The 27,875-nt window shown below is 40.5% G+C and overlaps 2 long non-coding RNA genes across 10 annotated transcripts in view; one reads left to right on the forward strand and one right to left on the reverse strand.

Moving 5' to 3' along the window:
• Positions 1 to 426: 426 nt before the first annotated feature.
• The window catches only part of LOC113939136, a 37,343-nt gene continuing 9,894 nt past the window's right edge, over positions 427 to 27,875 (forward strand). Inside the window, exons 1-8 of one of the 9 annotated variants that reach the window (XR_003525128.2) lie at positions 439 to 512; positions 1,026 to 1,064; positions 2,448 to 2,582; positions 3,557 to 3,834; positions 5,639 to 5,725; positions 6,271 to 6,400; positions 7,768 to 7,908; positions 25,338 to 27,253. This is a non-coding gene — a long non-coding RNA (uncharacterized LOC113939136). Of the gene's footprint in view, positions 513 to 1,025; positions 1,065 to 2,447; positions 2,583 to 3,556; positions 3,835 to 5,638; positions 5,726 to 6,270; positions 6,401 to 7,767; positions 7,909 to 25,337; positions 27,254 to 27,875 lie in introns of all 9 variants that reach the window. The other 8 variants (XR_003525126.2, XR_003525132.2, XR_003525135.2 and 5 more) reach the window with 8 other exon arrangements.
• Positions 6,411 to 25,789, reverse strand: LOC113939159. Its single transcript, XR_003525146.2, has 3 exons — positions 25,652 to 25,789; positions 14,712 to 14,817; positions 6,411 to 6,706 (listed from the first exon to the last, which is right to left on the reverse strand). It is a non-coding gene; the product is annotated as an uncharacterized LOC113939159 (long non-coding RNA).

A 27,875-nucleotide genomic window follows, 5' to 3' on the forward strand; every position in this document is an offset into this window, starting at 1 on the left:
GTAAATTTCATTCTGAATGTTCTACAACTTAAAAAACATCAGAAAGGGGTGCCCAGGTGGCTCAGTTAGGCTTCTGACTCTTGATTTCGGCTCAGGTCATGGTCTTGGGGTCATGGGCTCAAGCCCCGTGCCCGGCTCTGCACTTAGGGTAGATTCTGATTGAGATTTTCTCCCTCTCGCTCTGCCTCTGCCCCTGCTCATGTGTGCATGCTCTCTCTCTAAAATAAACAAATAAAATCTTTAAAAAAATAATTATGAATTGAAAAAAGTAAGTGGAAATACCTCAAGAAAAATTGGGGTCATTGTTCATGACTTTGGGTTCTGACCTTTTTCTGTGCTATGGCAGGGTTGGGGGTCTGGCGGATGAGGAAGTTTTGGACCAGTGGGTGTGTCATAAATTTCTGTTTTAGCGTCATTGATCTGGTGGTGAAAGTTAGGATGGGGTGTAGCTGAGGGATGACAGGATTCAGACCTAGTTTCACCGAAATGGACTGCTACTTAGAATAAGACAGGTATTTTAAAAAGTCTTTTCAACCTTGTGGAGAATTTCCCTCTTTATAGATGTGTGTGTTCTTATGCATTTAGGGTGGGGTGTGTGTGCGTGTGTGTGGTGTATGTGTGGAGGGTGTGTGTGTGTGTGTGTGTGTGTGTGTGTGTGTGTGTGTGTGTCAGATGAACATCTATTTCTTAAAGTGTTCCTTCCTATGTATTCAGTTTTTGCTGCCAGCAATGGGCTCCCTTTCTTTCACATTCTAGCTATCACTAGTGCTTAAGAGTTTAATTGCAATGCTTGGGGTTTCCTTCTATGCTACAGCAAAAAGAGCTTAGTTTGTCTTTGGATTTATTTTTCTCTTGAGTTCTAGTTATGCAATTATCTCACCCATAAACTCTGATATTTCAAAACTTCTGGTTTGATTCTCACTCCTCTTTTATAAAATGTAAAGTCTGAGCGTGGTGCCCAGCGCATATGATCTCCAAAATAACCATCCATTCTTATATTCCTTTTCTCTCTCTTTGTTTTTCAGATGTGTGGAAACATTGTCCGGTAAATATGTCAGACTTAGGTGCTTTTATTTTTAAGTTGCTGTAAACATTTTATGTTGTTTTAAATATCTTGATTTTGTCTTATGTCTTAAAAATCTTTTTCTTCCCATTTTTATTCATTTAAAAACATTTACCAAGCATTTCTTATGTGGGAAACCAGAATCTGAACATAACCTACCACCCATCCCCATGAAGGTCTCAGTCTAGTAGGGGAGTCAGACACAGAATTAAATCACTGTAGATACAGTAAAATAATAGATCTTATACAGGTACAAGAAAATTACTAGATTTCTCATTTCTTATTCCAAATTTTATTGTTACATTTTTCAGTTTTTTTTTTTTTTAAAGATTTTATTTATTTATTTGAGAGAGAGAGAGAATGAGAGATAGAAAGCACGAGAGGGAAGAGGGTCAGAGGGAGAAGCAGACCCCCTGCTGAGCAGGGAGCCCGATGCGGGACTCGATCCCGGGACTCCAGGATCATGACCTGAGCCGAAGGCAGTCGCTTAACCAACTGAGCCACCCAGGCGCCCGACATTTTTCAGTTTTTTATACAATGGCTAAATTCAAATATATAAACTCTATGATTTTTTTTCCAAAGCACTATTAATATTGCTATCATCTTATTATATAAATTTGATCTTTTCATTGTTTTAGTCATGGTTTCTTTTTTTTACTTTTAATTTTTTTGTTACTCATGATTTTGTGTTGTTATCTTCCTTTCCCCTTTTTATGGCTTTTAAATATTTACTTATTTAATACATATTTGAGGGTAAGTTTTTATGTTAGTTAGTGGTAGTAATAACATGACTTACTACATTTTTGCTGGCTAATTACTCTTTTGGCACTATTAACTATACTTTGAATGCATGTCTTCATTTTGTTACTATTAAACATATCTTTGTAGGTTTATGAGCCAAGGGCAGGCCACCCCAAAATGTGCCACTTTGCTATATTGGTTATTTTGCATTAAACTTACTTAAGAGTCAGCTGGTGTAAGAAGGACACTCTGCCGCACACTTTGTCCCCTCGAAAGCAGGAAATAAATCTCCCATGAAAAAGGTGTCCTCTCTGAACCAGGAAGTAAAGAGGCATCCTTATCACCAGAGATGGGAAATTTAGTGCAGAGAAGGCTGAATAAACTTTTGTTACTTTTTATTAATTTACTACCCCAGCCCAAATTCTGTTTACAATTCCTCACTAATTAAAGCTCCCAAAGTTAAGTTTTCTTTGTTCTGTCAATTCCTTATAGATTTATTGCCTATTTGTCTAAAAAGTATAAAAATACCTGCCTTGGTCATTTCTTTAGGTCTCAGTTTCAATAATGGATCTCCATGGGCACATAATAAAACTGGGTGTTTTTTTTTTTTTCCTCCCGTTAATCTGTCTCATGTTAATTTAAGTTTTAGTCCAGCTGGAAGAGCTTGAAGGACAGAGGAGGGATTTTTCCTCCTCTACAGAGGCTGCAATTGTGTTTTATTTTGAAATTTAGAAGAGGCTCTTTTTAACAGAAACCACAAGGATGCTTACAGTAAAAGGTATATATCAGACACATTTTGGATTTTCTCTTTTATCCTACAAGTTTACTGTTCCTGTTCCCAGAGTTTTCTTTTCACATATTTATATTATGTGCTTTTAAACTCTTCCTCTTTTAAACTCATTTGGAAGATAACTCTAGCTCATCTCATTTTCCTTCCATTTTAAAATATTAACATGAGTTTTTAGAACTCTATTTTCCCTCCTATTTTTTTCCCCCTGTTTTTAAATTAGCATACTATTTCTCTACTCTCTGAGAAACCACTTCTCCACTCTCTGAGGCAGCCTTCTGGCCTAAACCTCTGTCAGTAGACCTTGTTGATTTTAACTAAAGTGGCTGCAAGTGCCCTTGGGGGCCTTCCAACCCTCCCCACAGACCCAGGGGCTACAGATCACTGGAAGGTGGGGCTCAGCCAGTGATCATTTAATCTCTTCCAACTGTTCTACCTCCCACTTGGAGGACACACTAGCATCTCTTCTATCCCCGGGTCCTTTTCAACATCAGTGTCCTCTGCAGCATTGAGCTCAACATTCCAGCTCACAGTGTGTACATAAAGGCATTTTGCAGAAAACACTGCCCAGCAGTGAAGGATAGAGAGGTGAGAAAAGAAAAGGCTTTCTTTGCTACTAGAAGGAGGGTCAGTCTAGAAGTGAAATGGCGCTGACATTCGGCAATTAGCAGAGACCTGATGTGTTCGAGGTCCTATGGGTCCTGAGACAAGTGGACCGAGCAGCAGGGCTATGTGCTGGGGGAGGGGGGTGGCAGGCACATGCTCTCTAAGGCCAGTGAACTGTTGTTATCAGTTCTCTGAGACGTGACTTGGAGGGTTAACCCTTGTGTCTTCTCAGAAAATCTGACAAAGAAGGCAATACATCTGAGAAAGTACATTTTGTACTTTTTGTGGTTTGGAGCAAAGCAGGATATATGGGAGGGGAGCGTGGTATAAACTTGAGACTTTCGGCTCTGTTTTTGCAGGAAGACCTTAGCTCGTCACACTCCTGAGCACCTCCAGTACACCCATACATGGCTGAGAGTCGGCTCTGCCCTACAGAGACAGCAAACCACCTCCCTAGAATGAATGCCACCAAATAAGGATGCAAATCATAGAAACCGCTTTAACTCCCCAAAGCCAGAAAGACTCCCTGTATATTCACTGCCCATTAGCCTCGAAGTTAAAGGGAGAGGTTGTCTTGTGGTGTCTGTGAGTGATTGAATGAAGTCCAGGACAACGTTTTGAAGAACTGTGTGGAGAGGTGAGAAAAATAATATCAGCACCGTTGGTGTAAATGGACAAACTACGGGCCTCGTGCTGCCCCCCGGAATTCTGAGGGTGCACCTCGCTTCTTACAGTTCTAGCTTATAGCTGCTCAACAGGACGGCCACATTCCCCTTTCGCTCAGCTTACCCACCTCTTCTCATTTCTCCCACGGTGCGAGGGAACAATGACAATTCACAATTCACGGAAAGGTGAAAGTGGGGGTCTGTACAACCACAGAGAGGGGAGGAATCCATAGTGTCCCCTCGACCAATGGAACTTTATTCCCTGCTTCTCAGGCTACCTGTGGAAAAGGGACAGTTCTGTTTTTTTAAGTTTCTAATCCATCACAGCCTGATTCTTTTATAAAATATCATAAAAATGAATTACTGGAAAAATTAAAGGGCATAATTAGATTCAACAGGCATGAAATGTCTCTGCCAGACTTAATCTCAATTTCAGTACTCGGCTTGTCACAGATGGGTGATAAACGGTTTGCTGACTTGCTCTGGGTTGTGGACAGCCTTGGAGTACCCCTTTCCAAAGTTAAACATCCCGAGAGAGTACTGTGATTACCATTTTTAAACACACATTTATTGAAATCTCTCCACATTTCTCTCTCTTTCCATCTTTCTTTCCTTTCCTCTCCTTTCCTTTCTTTCTTTCTTTCCTTCCTTCTCTCCTTTCTTTTTTCTTTCTCTATTATCTATTATCTATGTACATGTATCCTTTATCTTTTACCTTGTATATTATTGCTCCTGTAGTTTCAAGCTATATGCTTGGTTTATGTTCTGTTCTTCTCTACTCTGTTCCATTTTACTTTGTATCCACTCCATTCCATTCTGAATTTGTTTAGCTTGTGGCCACAAGAGCATCTCTTTCTAGCAGATCCCAAAACAATTGGGTAGAAGGTATGTGTATACGATTTTGGTAATAACACCCATAACAGTGAACCATAATATGTTAAGAATTTGTGGGTAAGTAGTCACTTGGTGACTGGTGAATGTCCTTTTCATATTTCCTAATGCAGTTTTTTAAGTAAATGATAAAAGATTACCTTAAAAAGTGAATCTGTTTCTATTTTAGGTTTGGACTCCTTTGTTTCTTGATAGAAATCTTTGGGGGTTGTTTTGATTGTCAGAAATTCTTTTGGAAATTCTTTGGTTATACCTTAAGATTTCACAAGGAAATGCTTAATTGACTAGTTTTCTTCAGATACTTTACCACTTCCTTTAAAAAAAAATTGAGTGCTTTTTTTTTAAAAAAAGATTTTATTTATTTGACAGAGAGAGAGAGCACAAGCAGGGGGAGCGGCAGAGGGAGAGGGAGAAGCAGGCTCCCCACTGAGCAGGGAGCCCGATGTGGGACTTGATCCCAGGACCCCGGGATCATGACCTGAGCCGAAGTCAGACGCTTAATCGACTGAGCCACCCAGGCGCCCCAAGAGTGCTTATTTTTTAAGATGTTAGCTCACTTAGTTTTATTCTTGAACTATTTATTACTTTTATCTTTTTAAGGTGTTAACAATCTTTTTCAGTCCGATGTATTATATGTCTTCTGTGTCTGGCTAGGACAAAATTAGCATATCTGGGACCTAATGCTCATGGTGAGTGTTTTGTTTATTTTAGATTTGTGTTGATTTTTATCTAAAGCCTGGACTTCTCATAGTCTAAGAGGCAAAATCTATAGTCGTTCATATTCTTGTATCTTTTACGTTACTTACATTCCTCCTGGAACTGTGTAAGATTATGACCTTGCATTTTTAGGGGAGGAAGAAGATATTTTTATTTCTACCCTTCTAGATTTTCAGCTAGGGCTTGATGGGAGAAAATGGAACAAAGACCAGACTTTTCTGTGGCTCGTAGTCCCCAGGCAGGATTCTCCTACAGGTACCGCAAGCACTTCCTTTAATGTTTTACCAGCTTTGCTCTGGTTAGCGTTACTTTGTTCTGGTAACTGTAAATATCCCCCGGTCCCATATATGTTAGCAGTCATCCTTCAAACGTATGGCCCACTGATATACATCAGAAGGGTCTCATGACTAATGTTTCACTAGACAGTAGTAAATAACCTTATCTTAACGATAGCTAGCCCCTCAAGGTCCTGGAAACCTTGCTTCCAAATTCCTTAGAGACTTAACATTATCCCTGACCCCCACTAACTAAAAAAGTATATAATCAGTTACTCCTCACAAGCCCAGTGCTGGTCTTTCTGCCCAGGGGTTCCGTCCCCCTGCTGTAATAAAAGCACCATTTTGCACTGAAAACTGCTCAAGAATTCTTTCTTGATCCTTAGCTAGCTCACGGCCCCACATCAGGGCTCTGTAACAAAAGGCAGATCAACAAGAGAAAAACAAACAAGTTTTATTAACATGTTTATCTTATTTATGCATTGGAGAAACTTGGGGATGAGTGACTCCAAGTTTTATTTACAGCCTGGTCTTCACAAGGAAAGACATTTTTGGGGAAGTGACAAGGCAAAGGAAAAGGACTTTGGGTCTCCACCGGCAACAAATTGTGTGAAAGCAACTATGAGGGAAACGAAGTCTCCCTTACCTCAGTTTGGTATGTAGATTTCTCCTGTGCCTCCAGGCTGGATAAGGGACTAAAATTGTCTCTGGTGATTAGCTTTTGTCCTTTCTGGTACAGAGGGGGAAGGAGACACTTTGGTAAATTTATGTCTTGCTTTTAGGCAAATAGGAGGAGAGCAGAGAGCATTTTTGTGTCTGCTCATTCTTAATTGCCTTCAGTCTGAAATAATCCATGTGCCAAACTGGCATATTTTGGAGTGGTCAAACTTTGTTACTCTTCACATTTAAGGCAATAAAACTTGAAAAGTAGAGGAAGGCGTTTTTTCTTTCCCTGTTGCTCCTAAGAAAGATCAATGAGAAAGTAATATTAACGCATATATGAGATTTAATACCTGGACTTTTTAAAACAGAGTGCAATGAAAATCACATCTCTGATTACACAAAACTAAATACAGATCACAGAGTAAAAACAGGAGTGAAAGACTCAAGAGAAACGGGAGATAGAAACAATTTAAAGACCTACTCCGAACTAGACGTGGGTTTAAAAAGAAAAGCAGATTCCTGTCTTGGATGCCATAGTCCTTAAGAGCACAAATTCTGGAGCCAGACGACCTAGGTTCAGATCATCTGACATCATTTATAGAATCGTCTTTGCCTGGAAGCTATGACTATGAAGATGGGTATGACCTATTTTCTGCTCTTTGAGAGCCACCAGTAACTCTTATAAACAAAATAAAAAACAATGAGAGTTAAGTGTTCTAAGACAGACAAATAGATGGGTGGACAGAAGTGAATGGACAGTGTGGGTGTCAGTGGTTATAGTCAATAAGCGAAGAAACAGAGACGTAAGGAGTTTGGGATTTACTTTTGATCCCTTGGCTGGCAAGACCGGGGCTGAGACTATGACTTAGTGAGCCATCTCCAAGGAGAGAACCAGGGCTCTTTACCCTCTGCAGCTTTATCTCAGCCTCTGTCCTTACTTGCTGTGCGAACTTTGGGAAGTGACTCAGGCCGTATCTGTAAAACAGGGCTAATAACAGTACCTATTTCTGGAACTTGTTGTGAGTATTGAATGAGATAGTGTGTATAAAGTGCTTTACAGAATGCCTGGCTCACAGCAAGCATTCAATATATCTTGCCTTTTGTTAATAGTCATATAAATATTTTATTTCATTCCAGTACTGCTTATGGAGGACAGATTACGTACTTGGAGTCACATAGTCAAGATTAGTTCTATTTTTGTATACATTTTTTTTGTTTCTGGGTGGAGTATACAAGACAGAAACAATCAGAAATAATAAATAGAGAGAGAGAAATACTACAATTGCAAGGCAAAGTGTTCCCAGAAGAAGTAATTAATTGCAAAATGAAGTGACTTGGGTTTTCCCCTTTCTCTTTAAGCTTCCACAAGAGGCTATGCTGTACCTCAAAACACTGCAACATATGAGCTTCAGAAAGGAGAAGAGAAAAAAAAAAGATTTCTGGACAACCAGTCTGTATAAAATACCTAGGGCAATTCTTGGCACCAAAAACGTGTTCACTGTAAGTTAAACTGACTTTTTATGTGATTATTGAAAATGTTTTCTATGCCTTCTTCACAAATACTCACTATCCCCAAACAAACTAGGTTTGTCACCTTCAAGGTTGAAACAGTGCCAAAAAAAGAGAACATTTCTCTGGGTGGGGGAAATTTATGGCCTCATCTGTGAGTCATTTGTAATAAATTATGTAAAAATATATGCTTTTAAGAGTTTGGGCCAGTTTCAAAATGTGAAAAAGTTAGATTTATCAAAGCTATCTTTTTTGTGTTGTTGTTGTTGTTCTTGTTTGAAAGATAATTGTGAACTAAGTGACAGAGAGTGTCATTGAATGCCAAGTGAATTAGGGAACCGTGAGAAGCAAGGCTTCTGATGAGAAGATCATGCTCCAGTTCTAGAGTGCAGAGGTGCCATTCTTTAAGCTGTTCAGCTGCAGATCCAACCTGTGTTCACTAAGCACGGGGGTGGCACACAGTCTGTACAGGGCACTGGAGGTACCAGTAACCACTGGTCAGGTTCCCACTGGAAAGACAAGACATACACTCAGACGTCAACCCAATGACACTGTCCAAAGTCAATAAAAATCCCGTAATGAGGAATCACAGCGTAGAATGTGATGCAGCCCTGAGGAGAGGCATAAGCAGGAAGTTCTGTGAGTTAGGGGGAGAAGAAAGCTCTGTGGTCTACAAGCCTCTGGAAGGTTTCATGGAAGAGGTGAGATCCTGGGCTGAAACTCAGTGGGAGTATAGCGTCAGGAGAGGTGTGAAAGAGATGAGTTCCTGGGGCATAAGCAAGGGTTGCTGCTGTATAATGGGAGCAGGCAAGGATACATTTGGCACGCAGGAAGCCCCCTGGGGCATCTCTTAGTACTCCTGTGCTACGGCCTCGTAAAACATGGCAACTGGGGGCCCAGACTCCTTAGAGATGAGGGTAAGAAGTACCCACCAGAGCTCAAGGGGAATCTAAAAGAGTGATAGGGAAGGGAGATGATGAGCAGCACCTGTGGTCTGAGGTCCAAAGGCAGCACAGGGGATTAGCTTATTCTATTAACTTTCCTGTCATAAATTTGTCCCCAGGAATTGTGGCCATCCAGAAAATGGAAGAATCTGACAGAGGAGTGAACTTAATGTGCCCCCCCCCAGAGTACCTCGGGTCCCTTTTACCAGCTCCCAACCTCTTCCTGTTTGCCACAGAGGACTGTGCCTGGGCACTGGAGGCTGGCACCCCCTCAGACCAGTCCGTTGCCAATCCCGGGTGACTATAGGAATGCAAGAGCCCTCCTCCTTTGTCTTAAGAGCACCTCCAGAGTGTAATTTATACTCCAGAACTCTCTGCAGTTTCAGGCTGCAGACAGGGGTTGCACAGACATCACACCCTTACTTGGCTTCCTCCTCCCCGTTCCTGGTTCCTCGGGGGAGCACTTCCTCAACCCATCCCTTGCACTGGATTCCTCAATGCAGGGCCTGCTTCTGAAAGGGTGGATGGAATCAAGGTTCAAGAGAGGATAAGCATGTTTCATTTGCTTGAGGGAACTAGTCTCACTTATGTACAAAAGGGGTGAATGAAAATCTGGAGAAGTGTTCCAGAAATCCCGCTGTTGTATGGGCGCACTGCAGACATTTAATGAAGCTCAAGAAATTCATAATTCTTTTCTGCGGTGTATTGGCTGAGACAGCCTATTACAGGTGCAGTTGCTTTGGCTCAGCTGAAATGTGACTGAGTCTAAGTTCCGTGAATGCATCTTGCAATTCAGAACTTGTGTATACTATACTAAGTGTGGTTAGAGACACTACCCATGTCCCTTACCCTGAGGACTTGGTGGTCCAGGAAACTACTTCATGCTACAAGAACTTGTGGTTTTCTAAGGGCTTCCTCTGGCAAGCTAACATGCTTGGCCCGATGTCAGGTAGGCTATAAATGCTGGGGAATTAATATCCTCAGAGCAGTTCTCATCTAATGGGAATTAGTGCTTGAAACAGCCCAGATTTCTCAGTTCTTCAGTCATCTCTGAGATGTGTACCACACTGCCCCCTGGAGGCTGAAACACAGTCTCCCACAAAGGTGTTCTCTCGGCTCCAGCTTCATGCCTGTCCCCATTCTCCATCCCCCTACAGATATTTCCTGGGATCTTATTCCAAGTCTCTTTGCAATAAATCTTTGGGTCAGGGTCTGCTTCTGGGGGAACCCAAATGAAGACAGACAGTTTGAACCTCAGCATTTTCATATTCCCATGAATGTTCTCCGCCGAGATGCAGTTCCTTTAAAAGGCTATTTACCTGTGGTGCTGCTTGGCAGGTTCAGAGCACACTCCTCTGGAACATGTTTCAGCCACTGTAACTCATGTTTATGAATGTGGTTAGTCAGGATAAAAAATTTTTTTCCTTTTGACTGGTCTGAATAATCATGAGTGGTGTTGCAAGCAGAATGTTTCAGCAGAAGAAAAACAAGGAAATTAGGGAAATCACAATCATTCCCAAAGTGGTGGGAAGCTCTTCTGCAAGTCACTGATTCAGCAAGTATTTATCAAGTCTTGTGTATGCACAGGGCACTGTGTGGTGCCAAGATCATTGTAATTGTAAATTTGATTTTGGAGAATGCATCCCATTGTCAGGAAAGCCAGGAGGATATTCATTTTGGTTAACTAGAAAGGAATGAAACAGATTTGTAAGCATGCAACTTGCTCAGATACTGTCTATGGAAGGAATCAGGATCTTGGGAGGAATTCCTTCCTGTTTTTTTGAGTGAAGATAGGCAATTGCCAAAGCAGTGCATATCCAGGTCCCTGAGGTGGCTGGTTAGTGGGTGCTAACGTTCATTAGGTTTTGTGAAATGCGACACAGTTTTTAAAAAATAAATCACTCTATTTCATATTCCACCTCATATAGTCTTTAGCTTTTTCTAATTGCTTTCCATAAGCTTGTTTTGTCTCCACAACACAATTGTGAGATGTGTCGTATCATCCCACTATATTGTATAACTATAAAGACACATGATAAGTTCACCCACTTATTAATGTTACAAGTGTTCACTGCATGATTGTAGTGTCCCAGGCACTGCCTTCTGGGCACTGATGCCCACGCACTACCACAACCCCCATCTCCCCTTGCCATGAAAAAGCAATAGAGAACACATGGTCTCAACTTACAGGGAGTTTCTGGTTCATTTGCAGAAACAGGCAAAGAAAGGGGAATTTTCAAAATGGTATGGTAAGTGCTAAGAAAGAAGAGAGTAGGGGACGGAGGAATTCCAGTTCGTTCAGATTTGGGAAGGCCGAGAGAACAAGTGGGGTCAGGGACAAACCCAGAGTATGTGTCATCTAAACCTCATGTGTATGTGCTTTAAGGACTTAGCTAGATAGAGGGCACTGGAGGCTGAAGGGAAAACACAAGCAAGCACCTAGACATGGAGGAGAGCATGGTGTGTTTGGGAACTAGGAGTGTTCACTAGAGCTGGAGTGTAGAGTCTGCTCAGGGTTGGCAAAAGAAAGGAAGTGAGTCAGAACATGAGGAGCTTGAATGCTCTGCTCTGCAGTATAGACCATTTTGGAAGGGTAACTGGGAGAGATTGAAATTTCTTTAACAGATTAGTAAAAAATCAGATTTCCACTTTAGTTTGCTTTGACTGCTCCATGGAAACTGAATTGTGGGAGAAAAGACTGGAAGGCAGGAGACCATTTAGGAGGTAGTAAGTGGCCTTGAAGGATCAGGGGATAGAGTGATTGGGCTGGCATCAGTGGAGATGGAGAGATGTCAGTAGAAGTGTTAAGAGAGGAAGAGAGGCTACATGTAAGGAGGTGTGTGTGGGGGGTGGGCATGCAAAGTAAGTGCACTTCATGCAGAAGGGGGTGCTGGGCTGAGGAAGGAGACATGACTTAGCCTACCTTCAGGGGTGACTAGAAATTTCATTCCTTTTGTTGTTTCTTCCACTTGAAACTCTTTTCTACAAGGTCTGATCACGTGTGACAAAACCCAGCAAACTCCCTCTTTTGGTCTGTATCTGCTGACAAGGCAAAACAGACACTTCAGCTTCTTGTTCTTTATCTCATGGTTGATTAACAGAGATTAAAACTCTGTGCTCTCAGAAGTTTGCCATATTTTCTTTTTATATGAAAGGAGTTTTGTATTTCTGGGTTTACCCCTGATGTATGGACTGAAATTTTGGAATTGAAGCTATAAGTTTTCTAGATCTAGATGTATGTTTATGTGTCTATAGGTATGTAATATTTTCCTACCTCCAGATGGTATTATTAATTAGATCACAAAATTTTTAAATAGAACTCTACTCTAATTCCCAGAGCTAACTAAGGTCTTAAACAAACGAGCCTATTCCTAAAAATTCTCAAATATTGAAAAAATTAAATTTTGAATACTTTCAATATACTCAAAATACTTCCTTATAGGCAGTTACTCAAATGTTCAAAGAATTCAAGTTTACATAATTTAGGTTACTTTGGCAAATGAGACTAATTTAATATTGTTGGTTTAATAAGAACAGCTTTATCTTCTGAGTTGTCAGCATTAAGTGTAATACAAACATACATTTTTATTTTACTTGGGCATGTTTCTCCTCAACTTGTAAAGGTGTGCTGGTTTAATATGCTATCATTTCAGTTACTATATTTTAAGATTATAAAAAATGTAAATTTTTTTGTGTGTTTAGTCAAATTAAGTCATTATTTGGACAAACTTTATTTCAAAAATAATTCTGTTTTGTAGAATGTCAGCTTGAAGATGGTTTCCAAAATCATCTGGTAACTTAAAACCTTGGACTGATGCTAAATTGAGCTAATTCATGAATCATTAGATACCTACATCGGATCTAAGTAAGATAAAATACTGAAGCCTTAATTGCTAAATACAATTTCATTTTTATATACTTTTTGCCTCTTGTTTTTATATAATACAGAGAGGCTATATATTTGGGTCTGTTAATGGACATGTTCATTTTTGCCACATTGAGACACTATACTGTGAGGGATGTTCATGGCTATAAAAAATTATGAGACGTATATTGAAAAGCTCTGCTAGTCGGCTAGAAAATACTGGTATATGAAAGACAGTTTATAGTTATTTACTAACAGGCACTCCTTCCTTGACCATACTTTAGTCAGGCTCCCGTGAGTCTTCTTCTAGATGAGCCTCGACCTTGGCCCGCTGAGCCCCATTTTACCAAAGAATCCTAAGCTAGTTAATTGACAACTGCTCCCCTTTATATCTGATCATCCTTGATATTTGATCGAGCTCCTCATCCCCTGCCCTGGATATCTAAGTCACTGGCCTGCTTTTGGTAAGAATCTTGTTAAGCTAGTTTGGCAAGAATCTCCTTACTTTGGTATCTAAACAAATTCCTCTCAATAATTTTCTATCCACTCACCCCCTCACTCAGCTCCTTGGCTGTAGATCTCCAGTTGTCCATGCTGTGTAGAATGGGACTCAGGGCTGCACTGAAGCCTCGCTCCTCTACTGCAGTAGCTCTAATAAGATTTGCCTCGCCATTTTGACACATGCCCTGGAAATACTTCTTCTCTTACACCACTGCCTAGTCTTCTCTATGCAATAGAAGTGGCTGTAGTGAAAACTTAGAATCAATATACGTGAATGAGGCTCTATTAGGAGTGAGAGCAGCAGAGAGGAACAACTTTGCATGCAAAGTGTGCAGGAGGTATTTTGTTAAGGAAAACAAGAGAAGCTTTGTTCCAAAGTAAAACAACTCATTCCAAAATGAGAGAGAGAGAGAGAGATAAGTGTATGATAAAACTTGTTTGGATAGACAAAGTTGCAGATGGTTCACGGAACAGGAATTTTACTTCTTGTAGTCAAAGCTGGCTGAGGTTTGCGAGTTTATTTATAAGATTTTTAGTAAGAGTGTTAGTACCAAATATGCTGTTTCAAAACTAGCATTTGGTTTTCTCTCTGTTAAAATGACAATTTTTTCTTGGATTACTGGAGTTCTCTTAATAAGTGCTTGTAAAATACTTTTCTCTACCTTGAGAATAATCTGCCTAGAAAATAACTATTCAGGGTCTTATTAGAATAATTCCTACACTTGTTGATTTTGTCATATCTTTAATTATTTGAGAGAACAAAGTCTTTTCACTTAAAAAGAACTTAAGTTCTTTATAGTCACATACCACCTATGTCTACTTTAAAATTTATACTGTCATTTTGGTTAACTAGATAACCAGCTCTTATTTCTTAGTAATCCATGATCCTATTTAATCAAGTGTTCAAACTTGACTGCTTTTTATATTTTACCTTCCAGAAATCAAATCCTAGATATCTTTTGCCAAGGAAATTGTCAAGGAAAAAAAAAAAGTTAAGTCTGGACCCGAGTAAAGAAAGACGTTATTGAACAAGACTATTACAGAGAGATGCTCAAAGCCCGAGCCAAAACAGTTTCAGGCAAGGGGAGTGGGAGCAAAGCTTCTGTAAGCAGAGACCCTGGGATAGGTGTTTGTGGAAAGCACAAGAATGATGTCATGCTAATAGCTGGTGTGTGGGAGGGGCCTTGGAACTTAATGAACTGCATCAAATATTGTACTAATAGAAAAGTTGAGGCAGAAAAGTTGGTTTGTGCTCAGGCACATGGGCTTGGGGTTCTGGGTCTCAGAGGAAGTAAACAAGCTAAAGTGTACATAGAGTTGGGACCTAGTGGTCTTCAGCAAAGCAGCCTGAACTCGTGTGAAGCACAAAGTTTCATCAGCCTTGTCAGTCCCTCTCCTTGTTCAAGGCAGGCTCAGAGAGACTCTCCAGGAATAATTCAGAGATAAGGAATAACTCAAACAGGAGATGGCTGAGTGAAACAGACCTCAGGGTCAGCATTTTCGCAGTGATATCCCTAGTAGAAGGCTAGTTTACTATCTGTTTGCTGTGCAGGCGAAGGTCAGTTGTTTCAGTGTCCTTCAATGGGATGCCTAAAATGAAAAAGATAAATGTTAATATAAAGGAATATATTAAAGTAAAGAGCCAGAAGTTGAACCCTAAGACTCTCCAGCCCAGTGAAATCTAGGAGATCAGTGGATGAAATAGTTTGATTGTGCAGCACAGTTCCCTGAGTTGTATTATGCTCTTAATTATGTTGCCCAGAGTCTGGGTTACTTCCCTTATGAAGGCATGCATAACCTGAGCATTTCACCAGACTTTCTTAGTCACTCAGCAGCTTGTCCAGGGAAAAATCTGCTCCATGCAAGGACTGATGCAATGTTTCTTTAGATCCTGGAGGGGGGAGACCAGTTACAAGGCAACTTAGAGTCCTAATAAGGATCTGGGCAATCATGTTCATGCAATCATGAGCAGTTGCAGTTGCAATCGTAGCAATCATGTTTAGTTGAAGTCAGGAGGAAGGGAGAAAAGTTGGACAGGTTAGTTTGAAAGGCTGTAGGCAGATATTGAAGGAAACTGGAAGAATTGAAAATTTGGTAAGGGTTGACAATCTCTGTAAAGTAACAGATCCAAATCCGATTTATGAGTAGATATCAACACTACTTTATCCATAGTGGGAAAGGAAGCTAATTAGTGTCTGTCAGACAAGACAAAGTTTGCATATTGACCAGTTACCTGCAATTTACAGAGGTGCAAAAGAACTCAAAGATAATGAATAGGGTCAGAATCTGATGATCCAGAAGAGCTTGCTTAGTTTCCCACTGAAACACAAAATGCTCTTACAGTCCCTTTTCCCCTTTGGATCAAAGACAATCTCAAAGAAAGATTATTCTTGATCCCAAAACAAGGCTGGTCTCTTTAGACATATTTACACAGATGCAGCAAGGATAAGTCAACACCTGAGTCTTCTATTTGCTTTGCTGGACATTTTCATAAAGAACCTCAGATTGGATTTTTCCAAAGCCTCTTGAGGATAGGAAGCCAAGCCAAAACTTCACCATCATTTTTCACCTGCAGTACCTAGTGATTTGGTGGGAAGTCCTCTCTTCCTGAGGTCCCCAAAATATCCTAAGATTCCTGAGCCTGCCTTGCTCACCTATAAGGCTGGGAACCCTGTAAAGCCAGTTACCAGGCCAGCTTCCCTAAGAGGGACTTTGTAAGCATTGGCCCCATACAGTCTACCTTAATTCCTAAAAAGTGTCTGGTCACATCTGATGAAACGAGCATCCTTCTCAACTATGATATTCTAGGCAATGCCAGCCTTGATTGCATAACCAGTGTTTCCAATTCTGTCCTATAACAAGGTGGACAGACTCCTACTGAATCTATGCAAATAACCAGGGTGCCACGAAAACAGGAATCCTCATTAAGAGTTCCCCAAATTTTACCGGGAGAGTCAGGGCAGAAAAGATCAATGTTTCCTTTCTGCTTTACAAGAGCACAGTCTAATAAATTGTTATGAGGGATAGATAGCTTGAGAGAAAAGAGAGAGTGGTTCCTTACATCCAGAAAACAGAGCATTAAAGCATCAGCACAGTTCCAAGCAAAGCCCATGTCCATCTAGTTTATTCAGTGCTTTGTAATTAATTCTTGCTCCACTTGATCTGGGTTAGTCATGTCATGAACACATCTGCTTCTTGACTAGAAGTCTGGGACTCCTGACTCAGTCCACTGGTATGATCTCATAATTATTGAAGCAATGCCATCAGCAGTCTGTACCCAAGAGTACTTGGCATGGTCCACTTCCATGAGTCTCTAGGATAGTCCTTTATGTTAAAGACAAAGCACTCAACTTTTGCAAAGGTTCTTTGGGAAGCATCAGAGTAAAACACAAAACCACCTGTAAATGAAAGAAAACTTAAAATAGCCGGGGTTAATGTATTTTTTTCAATTTTTTTATTGTTATGTTAACCACCATACATTACATCATTAGTTTTTGATGTACTGTTCCATGATTCATTGTTTGTGCATAACACCCAGTGTTCCATGCAGAACATGCCCTTTTTAATACCCATCACCAGGCTAACCCATCCCCACCCCCCCTCCCCTCTAGAACCCTCAGTTTGTTTTTCAGAGTCCATCGTCTCTCATGGTTCGTCTCCCCCTCCGACTTACTCCCCTTCATTCTTCCCCTCCTGCTAACTTCTTTTTTTTTTCTTAACATATATTGCATTATTTGTTTCAGAGGTACAGATCTGTGATTCAAAAGTCTTGCACAATTCACAGCACTCACCATAGCACATACCCTCCCCAATGTCTATCACCCAGCCACCCCATCCCTCCCACACCCCCACCACTCCAGGAACCCTCAGTTTGTTTCCTGAGATTAAGAATTCCTCATATCAGTGAGGTCGTATGATACATATCTTTCTCTGATTGACTTATTTCACTCAGCATAACACCCTCCAGTTCCATCCACGTTGTTGCAAAAGGCAAGATCTCATTCCTTTTGATGGCTGCATAATATTCCATTGTGTATATATGCCACATCTTCTTTATCCATTCATCTGTCGATGGACATCTTGGCTCTTTCCACAGTTTGGCTATTGTGGACATTGCTGCTATAAACATTGGGGTGCACGTACCCCTTCGGATCCCTACATTTGTATCTTTGTGGTAAATACCCAGTAGGGCAATTGCTGGATCGTATGGTAGCTCTATTTTCAACTGTTTGAGGAACCTCCATACTGTTTTCCAGAGTGGCTGCACCAGCTTGCATTCCCACCAACAGTGTAGGAGGGTTCCCCTTTCTCCGCAACCCCGCCAACATCTGTCGTTTCCTGACTTGTTAATTTTAGCCATTCTGATTGGTGTGAGGTGGTATCTCATTGAGGTTTTGATTTCGATTTCCCTGATGCTAAGCGATGTTGAGCACTTTTTCATGTGTCTGTTGGCCATTTGGATGTCTTCTTTGGAAAAACGTCTGTTCATGTCTTCTGCCCATTTCTTGATTGGATTATTTGTTCTTTGGGTGTTGAGTTTGATAAGTTCTTTATAGATTTTGGACACTAACCCTTTATCTGATATGTCATTTGCAAATATTTTCTCCCATTCTGTCGGTTGCCTTTTGGTTTTGTGGACTGTTTCTTTTGCTGTGCAAAAGCTTTTTATCTTGATGAAATCCCAACAGTTCATTTTTGCCCTGGCTTCCCTTGCCTTTGGCGATGTTTCTAGGAAGAAGTTGCTGCGGCTGAGGCCGAAGAGGTTGCTGCCTGTGTTCTCCTTTAGGATTTTGATGGACTCCTGTCTCACGTTTAGGTCTTTCAACCATTTGGAGTCTATTTTTGTGTGTGGTGTAAGGAAATGGTCCAGTTTCATTCTTCTGCATGTGGCTGTCCAATTTTCCCAACACCATTTGTGGAAGAGACTGTCTTTTTGCCATTGGACATTCTTTCCTGCTTTGTCAAAGATGAGTTGACCATAGAGTTGAGGGTCCATTTCTGGGCTCTCGATTCGGTTCCATTGATCGATGTGTCTGTTTTTGTGCCAGTACCATACTGTCTTGATGATGACAGCTTTGTATTAGAGCTGGAAGTCCGGAATTGTGATGCCGCCAGCTTTGCTTTTCTTTTTCAACATTCCTCTGGCTATTCGGGGTCTCTTCTGGTTCCATACAAATATGAGGATTATTTGTTCCATTTCTTTGAAAAACGTGGAGGGTATTTTGATGGGGATTGCATTGAATGTGTAGATTGCTCTAGGTAGCATTGACATCTTCACAATGTTTGTTCTTCCAATCCATGAGCATGGAAAGTTTTTCCATTTCTTTGTGTCTTCTTCAATTTCTTTCATGAGTATTTTATGGTTTTCTGAGTACAGATCCTTTGCCTCTTTGGTTAAATTTATTCCTAGGTATCTTATGGTTTTGGGTGCAGTTGTAAATGGGATCGACTCCTTGATTTGTCTCTCTTCTGTCTTGGTGGTGGTGTATAGGAATGCCACTGATTTCTGTGCATTGATTTTATATCCTGCTACTTGACTGAATTCCTGTATGAGTTCTAGCAGTTTTGGGGTGGAGTCTTTTGGGTTTTCCACATAAAGTATCATATCATCTGCAAAGAGTGAGAGTTTGACTTCCTCTTTGCCGATTTGGATGCCTTTGATTTCTTTTTGTTGTCTGATTGCTGTGGCTAGGACTTCTAATACTATGTTGAATAGCAGTGGTGAGAGTGGACGTCCCTGCCGCGTTCCTGACCTTAGGGGAAAAGCTCTCAGCTTTTCCCCATTGAGAATGATATTCGCTGTCGGTTTTTCATAGATGGCTTTTATGATATTGAGGTATGTACCCTCTATCCCTATACTCTGAAGAGTTTTGATCAAGAAAGGATGCTGTACTTTGTCAAATGCTTTTTCTGCATCTATTGAGAGGATCATATGATTCTTGTTCTTTCTTTGGTTAATGTATTGTATCATGTTGATTGATTTGCGGATGTTGAATCAGCCTTGCAGCCCAGGGATAAATCCCACTTGGTCATGGTGAATGATCCTTTCAATGTACTGTATGATCCTATTGGCTAGTGTTTTCGTGAGAAGATTTGCACCCATGTTCATCAAGGATATTGGTTTGTAATTCTCCTTTTTGATGGGGTCTTTGTCTGGTTTTGGGATCAAGGTAATGGTGGCCTCATAAAATGACTTTGGCAGTTTTCCTTCCATTTCTATTTTTTGGAACAGTTTCAGAAGAATAGGTATTAATTCTTCTTGAAATGTTTGGTAGAATTCCCCTGGGAGGCCATCTGGCCCTGGGCTTTTGTTTGTTGGGAGATTTTTGATGACTGCTTCAATTTCCTTAGTGGTTAAAGGCCTGTTCAGGTTTTCTATTTCTTCTTGGTTCAATTTTGGTAGTTGATACATCTCTAGGAATGCACCCATTTCTTCCAGGTTATCTAATTTGCTGGCATAGAGTTGCTCATAATATGTTCTTATAATTGTTTGTATTTCTTTGGTGTTAGTTGTGATCTCTCTTCTTTCCTTCATGATTTTGTTGATTTGGGTCATTTGCTTTTCTTTTCGATAAGGCTTGCCAGGGGTTTATCAATCTTGTTAATTCTTTCAAAGAACCAGCTCCTAGTTTCGTTGATCTGTTCTACTGTTCTTTTGGTTTCTAGTTCAATGATTTCTGCTCTGATCTTTATGATTTCTCTTCTCCTGCTGGCTTTAGGCTTTATGTGCTGTTTTTTCTCTAGCTCCTTTAGGTGTAGGGTTAGGTTGTGTATTTGAGACCTTTCTTGTTTCTTGAGAAAGTCTTGTATTGCTATATACTTTCCTCTCAGGACTGCCTTTGCTGTATCCCAAAGATTTTGAACAGTTGTGTTTTCACTTTCATTGGTTTCCGTGAATTTTTTAAATTCTTCTTTAATTTCCTGGTTGACCCATTCATTCTTTTAGTAGGATGCTCTTTAGCCTCCATGTATTTGAGTTCTTTCCGACTTTCTCTTGTGATTGAGTTCTAGTTTCAATGCATTGTGGTCTGAAAATATGCAGGGACTAATCCCAATCTTTTGGTACCGGTTGAGACCTGATTTGTGACCTAGAATGTGATCATTTCTGGAGAATGTTCCATGGGCACTCGAGAAGAATGTGTATTCCGTTGCTTTGGGATGGAATGTTCTGAATATGTCTGTGAAGTCCATTTGGTCCAGTGTGTCATTTAAAGTCTTTATTTCCTTGTTGATTTTTTTGCTTAGATGGTCTGTCCATTTCAGTCAGGGGGGTGTTAAAGTCCCCCACTATTATTGTATTGTTGTCAATGTGTTTCTTTGCTTTTGTTATTAATTGCCTTATATAATTGGCTGCTCCCATGTTAGGGGCATAGATATTTACAATTGTTAGATCTTCTTGTTGGATAGACCCTTTAAGTAGGATATAGTGTCCTTCTTCATCTCTTATTACAGTCTTTGTTTTAAAATCTAATTTGTCTGATATAAGGATTGCCACCCCAGCTTTCTTTTGGTGTCCATTAGCATGGTAAATGGTTTTCCACCCCCTCACTTTCAATGTGGGGGTGTCTTTGGGTCTAAAATGAGTCTCTTGCAGACAGCATATTGATGGGTCTTGTTTTTTAATCCAATCTGATAGCCTGTGTCTTTTGATTGGGGCATTGAGCCCATTTACATTCAGGGTAACTATTGAAAGATATGAATTTAGTGCCATTGTATTGCCTGTAAGGTGACTGTTACTGTATATTGTCTGTGTTCCTTTCTGATCTAGGCTGCTTTTAGGCTCTCTCTTTGCTTAGAGGACCCCTTTCAATATTTCTTGTAGGGCTCATTTCGTGTTTGCAAATTCCTTTAGTTTTTGTTTGTCCTGGAAGTTTTTTCTCTCTCCTTCTATTTTCAATGACAGCCTAGCTGGATATAGTATTCTTGGCTGCATATTTTTCTCATTTAGTGCTCTGAAGATATCTTGCCAGTCCTTTCTGGCCTTCCAGGTCTCTGTGGATAGGTCTGTTGCCAATCTAATGTTTCTACCATTGTAGGTTAGAGATCTCTTCTCCTGAGCTGCTTTCAGGATTTTCTCTTTGTCTCTGAGACTCGTCAGTTTTACTGTTAGATGTCAGGGTGTTGACCTATTTTTATTGATTTTGAGAGGGGTTCTCTGTGCCTTCTGGATTTTGATGCCTGTTTCCTTCCCCACATTAGGGAAGTTCTCTGCTATTATTTGCTCCAATATACCTTCTGCCCCCCTCTCTCTTTCTTCTTCTTCTGGGATCCCAATTATTCTAAGGTTGTTTCGTCTTATCGTATCGTTTATCCCTCGAATTCTGTCCTCGTGGTCCTGTAGTTGTTTATCTCTCTTTCTCTCAGCCTCTTTATTTTTCATCATTTGGTCTTCTATATCGCTGATTCTCTCTTCTGCCTCCTTTATCCTAGCACTTAGTGCCCCCATTTTTTATTGCACCTCATTAATAGCCTTTTTGATTTCGACTTGGTTAGATTTTAGTTCTTTTATTTCTCCAGAAAGGGTTTCTCTAATAACTTCCACGCTTTTTTCAAGCCCAGCTAGTATCTTTAAAGTCATGATTCTGAACTCTAGGTCCGACATCATACTAATGTCCGTATTGAGTAGGTCCCTGGCAGACGGTACTACCTCTTGTTCTTCTTGCTGAGGTGATTTTTTTCATCTCGTCATTTTGTCCAGAGGAGAATAGATGAATGAGAGAACAAAATGCTAACAGGTTAATGATATCCCCCGCAAATATACTCTATATAAATCAGAAAAGACCTGAAACCAGGGGAAAAGAAAGGGAAAGAAAGAAAAAAGAAAGAGGGGGGAAAAAAAGAAAGAAAAAGAAAAGATAAAAACAAACAAAAACAGAACAAAACAAAAAAAACAGAATATGATCAAATATGATCAGGCTAGTGCATAGATCAGTGCCACACACTAGATTTTGGCTGTATTTTGGTGTGTTAGAAGAAAGTGCCTCCTAAAATTTTAAAGGAAGAAAGACTCCTATATGTACAACATAAGGGTTGATACAATGAAGGGATGGAAGATGACTGTAAACATGAAAATTATAAAGATTTTATAAAAGGAATTGATAAGATGAGAAGTTGTTTGAAAAAAGAAAGAAGTTTAAAAAAAAAGAAAAGAAAAAAAGAGAATGTGATCAGGCAGGAGACTAGAACAAAGCCATACACTAGTGATTTAGGGTATATTTTGATCTGTTAGAAGAAACTGTATCTCAAAATTTTAAAGAGAGAACAACTTATATATATATATGCCAAAAATAAGGGTAACTACTATGAAGGGATAAAATATGACTCTAAAAATGAAAAATAAAAAATGTTTTTTTAAAAAGGGATTGATAAGATGTTGGTTGAAAAATTAAAAAAAAAAACAGTTAAAAAATTAACTTTGAAAAACTAGTGAATCATGGTAAAAAAGCCATGAATTCTATGTGCATTGTTCCCCTAGCGCTGGAGCTCTCCTGTTCTCCTTGATCGGTAAACTTGGTCTTGGCTGGCTGGCTGTTCATGCTGATCTTCTGGGGGAGGGGCCTGTTGCCGTGGTTCCCAAATGTCTTTGCCGGAGGCGGAATTGCCCAGCCCTTGTCGGTCCAGGCTAAGCAAGCTGCTGGGGTTTGCTCTCAGGAGCTTTTGTTCCCTGCAAGCTCTTGGTACAGCTTTGGAGGACCAGGGTGAAAATGGTGGCCTCCCACTCTCCGCTCAGAGGAGCTGAGAACTCGGGGTCCCGCTCCTCAGTGCGCCCCCAGAGAAAAGCAGTCACTCCCGTCTCCCTGGTCTCCGGCCGCACTCCGTGCTCACCCAGCCTGTGACTGAGGGTTTCTATCTCTGGCACCCGACCCTGTGTGGAGTCTCCAAAACCAGCAGATCCCTGCGGTGCACTCCCGTGCCGCTCCTCCTGGGGGAGGAAAGGGAGTCTCCCCAGCTCTGCTGCTTGTTGGGTCCCTGCTGGAGGAGCAGTGGCCTGACTGGGCCGCAGATCACAGTTTATGGCCACCCCGAGCTGAGAGCCCGCGCCTCGGCTCCGTCTCTGCAGCCGGCTTCCCTGCTCCGATACCTGGGAGCTCTGCCGCACTCAGACACCCCCGGTCTTTCTGTGACCCCGAGGGTCCTGAGACCACACTGTCCTGCGAGGGTTCCACCCCCCGCTTAGCCACTGGAGCGACGTCCCTCAGCGGAGCTGGCTTCTAAAAGTTCCGATTTTGTGCTCCGCGGCTCTAGCACTTTCCAGAAGCGGCCGGCGGAGGCCCCCTCCCCCGCCGACTATCCTCCCGAATATCGCCTCGGATTCACTTCTCCGCACGTCCTACCTTCCAGAAAGTGGTCGCTTCTCTGTTCAGAGAGTTGTTGCTACTCTCTTCTTCGATCTCCTGTTGAGTTCGTAGGTGTTCAGAATGGTTTGATCCCTATTCAGCTGAATTCCTGAGACCAGACGAAATCCAGGTCTCCTACTCCTCCGCCATCTTGCTCCGCCCCCAGGGTTAATGTATTTTTTTATAATTTTCAAAGGTAAAAGATCTGATCAGAGTTCACTATTAAAATAGTACAATTGATAAGGAAACATGATTGTTCATGTGACACTTAAAAAAGTCAGTTCAAAAAGTTTTAGATGAAACATGCCAAACAGAATGATGAATCCTATTTTCAAAGAACACTGGATATTATATCTTATTTGTGGAAATGGATAAGCATAATCTTTACAGAGAAAAAAATATCAGATACAACATAACAACTCTGAGACATGATATGCCATGAATAGTTCAAGCATATTGTTAGAATATACTTGTTACCAAGCAAAAAGTAAACTCAACCTGATTGAGTTTAGGAAGAACATACTTGATTAAAATAAAAATGTATTCTTGCAAGGCTGATAACTCAAAAGGTGTAACTGTATTTATTAAACCAACAACATTAAAATAGTCTCATTTGTCAAAGATGTACCTAAATCATGTGACCTTGAATTTTAAAAAACATTTTGGTAAGTTTCTATAAGAATACTTTTTCCCCCATATTGAATATATTAGAGATTTAATTGTCTTAATTTCTGGGAATTTCAGGAATATTAAAATTATATAAACTCTTATTTATCTCTTAGCCAATCCAAAAAGCGCTCCTTTAAGGGATTTTAGAGTTTAATGTGGTAATAATATTTGGAGGTAGGAAACTACTACACACGTGTAATAGAATGTACATACATACATACACACATATAGATAGGCACAGAGAGCTTCTAGCTTTAATTTTTAATTAAAAAATTTTAACTCTTGTTCAGGCATAAACACAAAAACTCAAAACTCACTGGTTCATAGAAAAGAGCTGACTCTACTCCTTGCCTCACTTTTATATTTTTACAAAGATTATATTTTTGGCAGATGGGGCAAATTGAAGTAACTTGCTCAATGCAAATGCTGAAGGAGTTTCCTCAGTATTTGTGGAGGAGACCCTTAAGATGTTCTTTGCCCTCACATGTAATTCTATGGAGGCTGTGGACTGCATTTTGGGAGAGGAACGGAGGAGAAACCAAGTGGCCATCTGGGGTCTCCAAAGTCCATCTGAGTGGAGTAAACATGCAACCTGTTTCCAATCAGCTTTTTCAGCCACAGACTTTTGCTCTTGGTGTCACTGAGCTCCTCAGAGCCCCAACAGTGTAGGGGGACTTAAGCCTCAGGTGTCTACAGGGAGTTGAGGAGCCTGAGTGAGAAAGGGAAGGCCTGGCAGGGGTGGATAGTGGAGAGGAGGAGGTAGAGGTGTTGAAGGGGGAAGAACAAAGGATTCTAGGGAGCTGAAGGGAACGTTGAGGATGGAAAAAAGGAGGCAGAAGTTAGGGGATGGTGATGGGAAGGCATAGGTCTTAGAAGACACTGAGGAAGGGAATTGGTCTTTGAAGGAAGCAGTGGTCTCTGAGAGTTTTTGTGGAACAGATATTGTTCTGTTTCTTTGTGCCAAACAATAAAAGCAGTCCACTGTTTGGATGCAATTTTGGAGTCATGGGATTCCAGATCCTTGCTCAGAATGAGCCAATTCGCAAAGATCCTAAGTTCCCCAAAGAAGCCATTGAAATTTTAAGTTTTTTTCTTTTTTCCTAGTGAAATTTTGTCATTTCGAAGAGATTGGGTGAAATTGGTTCGAATGCACATCCCCCACAGGGAAAAGTGTGTGGAACAATGGTTAGATTGGCAGTTTCCCATGATAATGAAAGGAATACCTGTTGGCTCTAAGGATCTTAACCCAAGATGTCATATCCCAGGAGAGAATCAGAGGCTTTACTCACACCCAGGAAAGCCAGAAGAAGGCAGAGAAATAGAAGGAAAGAAAAAGACAAAAATGAAGAATAAAGCCAAATCTTTACCATGCTACAACAGACACATGTTTGGAACACTGTACCGGGAGTTAGACTCACCGCTGTGGATCCCGACCTCCCAGCCAGGAAAGGACTCAGCATCCGCTAGGATGGCATTGACCCCTGGGTGAAGAAAGCAATGTCCTGGGGGCAGAGTTACAGCATCATCAGTGTCAAAGAAAAAAAAATGCAATCTGGACATTAGTATGAAGGATTTCTTTAAGGGGGTTATTGCAATAGAAGGAGAAGAGTATCATAATAGGAAGATGCTCGAAGACTAAGTCAGAAATGTCTCAGGGGAGGGATGGGTGGGCAAAGCTTTTAAATGCAGAGATGCCTGGGAAAGGAGGAGGGGAGATGAAAGCTGGTGTGGGAGGGGGTTCTTGAAACTTAGCCTTCATCAAATATTGTACTAACAGGGAAGACAAGGCAGGAAGTATTGGTTTGTGGTTAAGCACATGGGGCGGGGTCTGCACTTGAGACAAGCAAACAAGTTAAGGTACAGAAAATGTACATGGGTTTGAGGGCCTTGCCATCTTAGAGTTATGTTAAGCTCAAAGTTTGATTAGCCTTGTCAGCACCTAAAATTGTTTTTGAGATTTCCCAGAGGGTTTCTGAAAAATCTCTTTTGTAAAAAGAGAAATGTTAGGAATAATGACGGTTATTTGATATGTCACTGATGATGAGTTACATGGGAAATGTTCTCAAATCAGAAGAAATGCCTAGACTTCCCTAGGTTAAATTTGTATGGTTAAAATGTTATTAACATAAATATTTAAACAATTGTGTTCTGTATGGGAAGGTTCTAGACAATGGTCAATGTTTTTGCTGTTCATGATATGTTTCTATTTATCAGAGTCTTGATGTTGCTTAGCCCATAAGACAAAAGCAGTATTGTATTAGCACTCATAATTTCAGTTATTTTTAAAAAACATTAACTTGGTTGCAACTTTACTTTTTAACTCAAATCTAGTGTACCTCAGGCGGTAGTGTTATACTGGGGATTCACATCATCTATCTATCGATTTTATTAATCTATTGATATTTAGAAACTACTTTAGATGTACTGAATCTATTTACTTGATAATCTTGATATATTCTTGGTATATTCTAACTTTGGGCTAGGTATCTATGTTATCTAACGTTTCAGGATTTTTATATGGTATATTTTCTTTGTGAAGTGTATGTTTATCTATTTTCATAAATTAGATGTAATCTCTACTCTTCTTTGAAAATAGGCATAAATCTTTGTGCTTACACATATTTTGTCAAAAACTTTTTTGAATTGACTTTGTTTGTTTTGCATGCCACGGAAACGATCAGAAATGCTTGTCAATTGCATTATTCTTGTAATGAACCCTCTTCGGATCATTCTCTTTTGAAAAATATCAACAGTGAGCAAACAATAGACATTTCTAGTCTTTTGTCATCTACAGAGAGCCTGTATGTTTTGTTTTACTCCTGATGCTTCCATGAAATCACCTGGAATCGGTTATAAGGCAGAGTGTTCCATCTTCAACAAATATTCTCAGATCAGATCCCTGTCTAAGAGCCTGGTGAAGCGGTACTCTTGGGTACAGACTGCTGATGGCATTGCTTCAATAATTATGAGATCATACCAGTGGACTGAGTCAGGAGTTCCAGACTTTAGTCAAGAAGCAGGTGTGTTCATGAGATGACTAACCCCAGATCAAGTGGAACAAGAATTAATTACAAAGCACTGAATGAACTGAATAAACTAGATGGACATGGGCTTTGCTTGGAACTGTGCTGATGCTTTAATGCTCTGTTTTCTGGATGTAAGGAACCACTCTCTCTTTTCTCTCAAGCTATCTATCCCTCATAACAATTTATTAGACTGTGCTCTTGTAAAGCAGAAAGGAAACATTGATCTTTTCTGCCCTGACTCACCCGGTAAAATTTGGGGAACTCTTAATGAGGATTCCTGTTTTCGTGGCACCCTGGTTATTTGCATAGATTCAGTAGGAGTCTGTCCACCTTGTTAATAGGACAGAATTGGAAACACTGGTTATGCAATCAAGGCTGGCATTGCCTAGAATGTCATAGTTGAGAAGGATGCTCGTTTCATCAGATGTGACCAGACACTTTTTAGGAATTATGGTAGACTGTATGGGGCCAATGCTTACAAAGTCCCTCTTAGGGAAGCTGGCCTGGTAACTGGCTTTACAGGGTTCCCAGCCTTATAGGTGAGCAAGGCAGGCTCAAGAATCTTAGGATATTTTGGGGACCTCAGGAAGAGAGGACTTCCCACCAAATCACTAGG

The sequence above is a fragment of the Zalophus californianus genome, chromosome 4 (assembly GCF_009762305.2).
Source record: "Zalophus californianus isolate mZalCal1 chromosome 4, mZalCal1.pri.v2, whole genome shotgun sequence".
Classification (NCBI taxonomy): Eukaryota; Metazoa; Chordata; class Mammalia; order Carnivora; family Otariidae; genus Zalophus; species Zalophus californianus.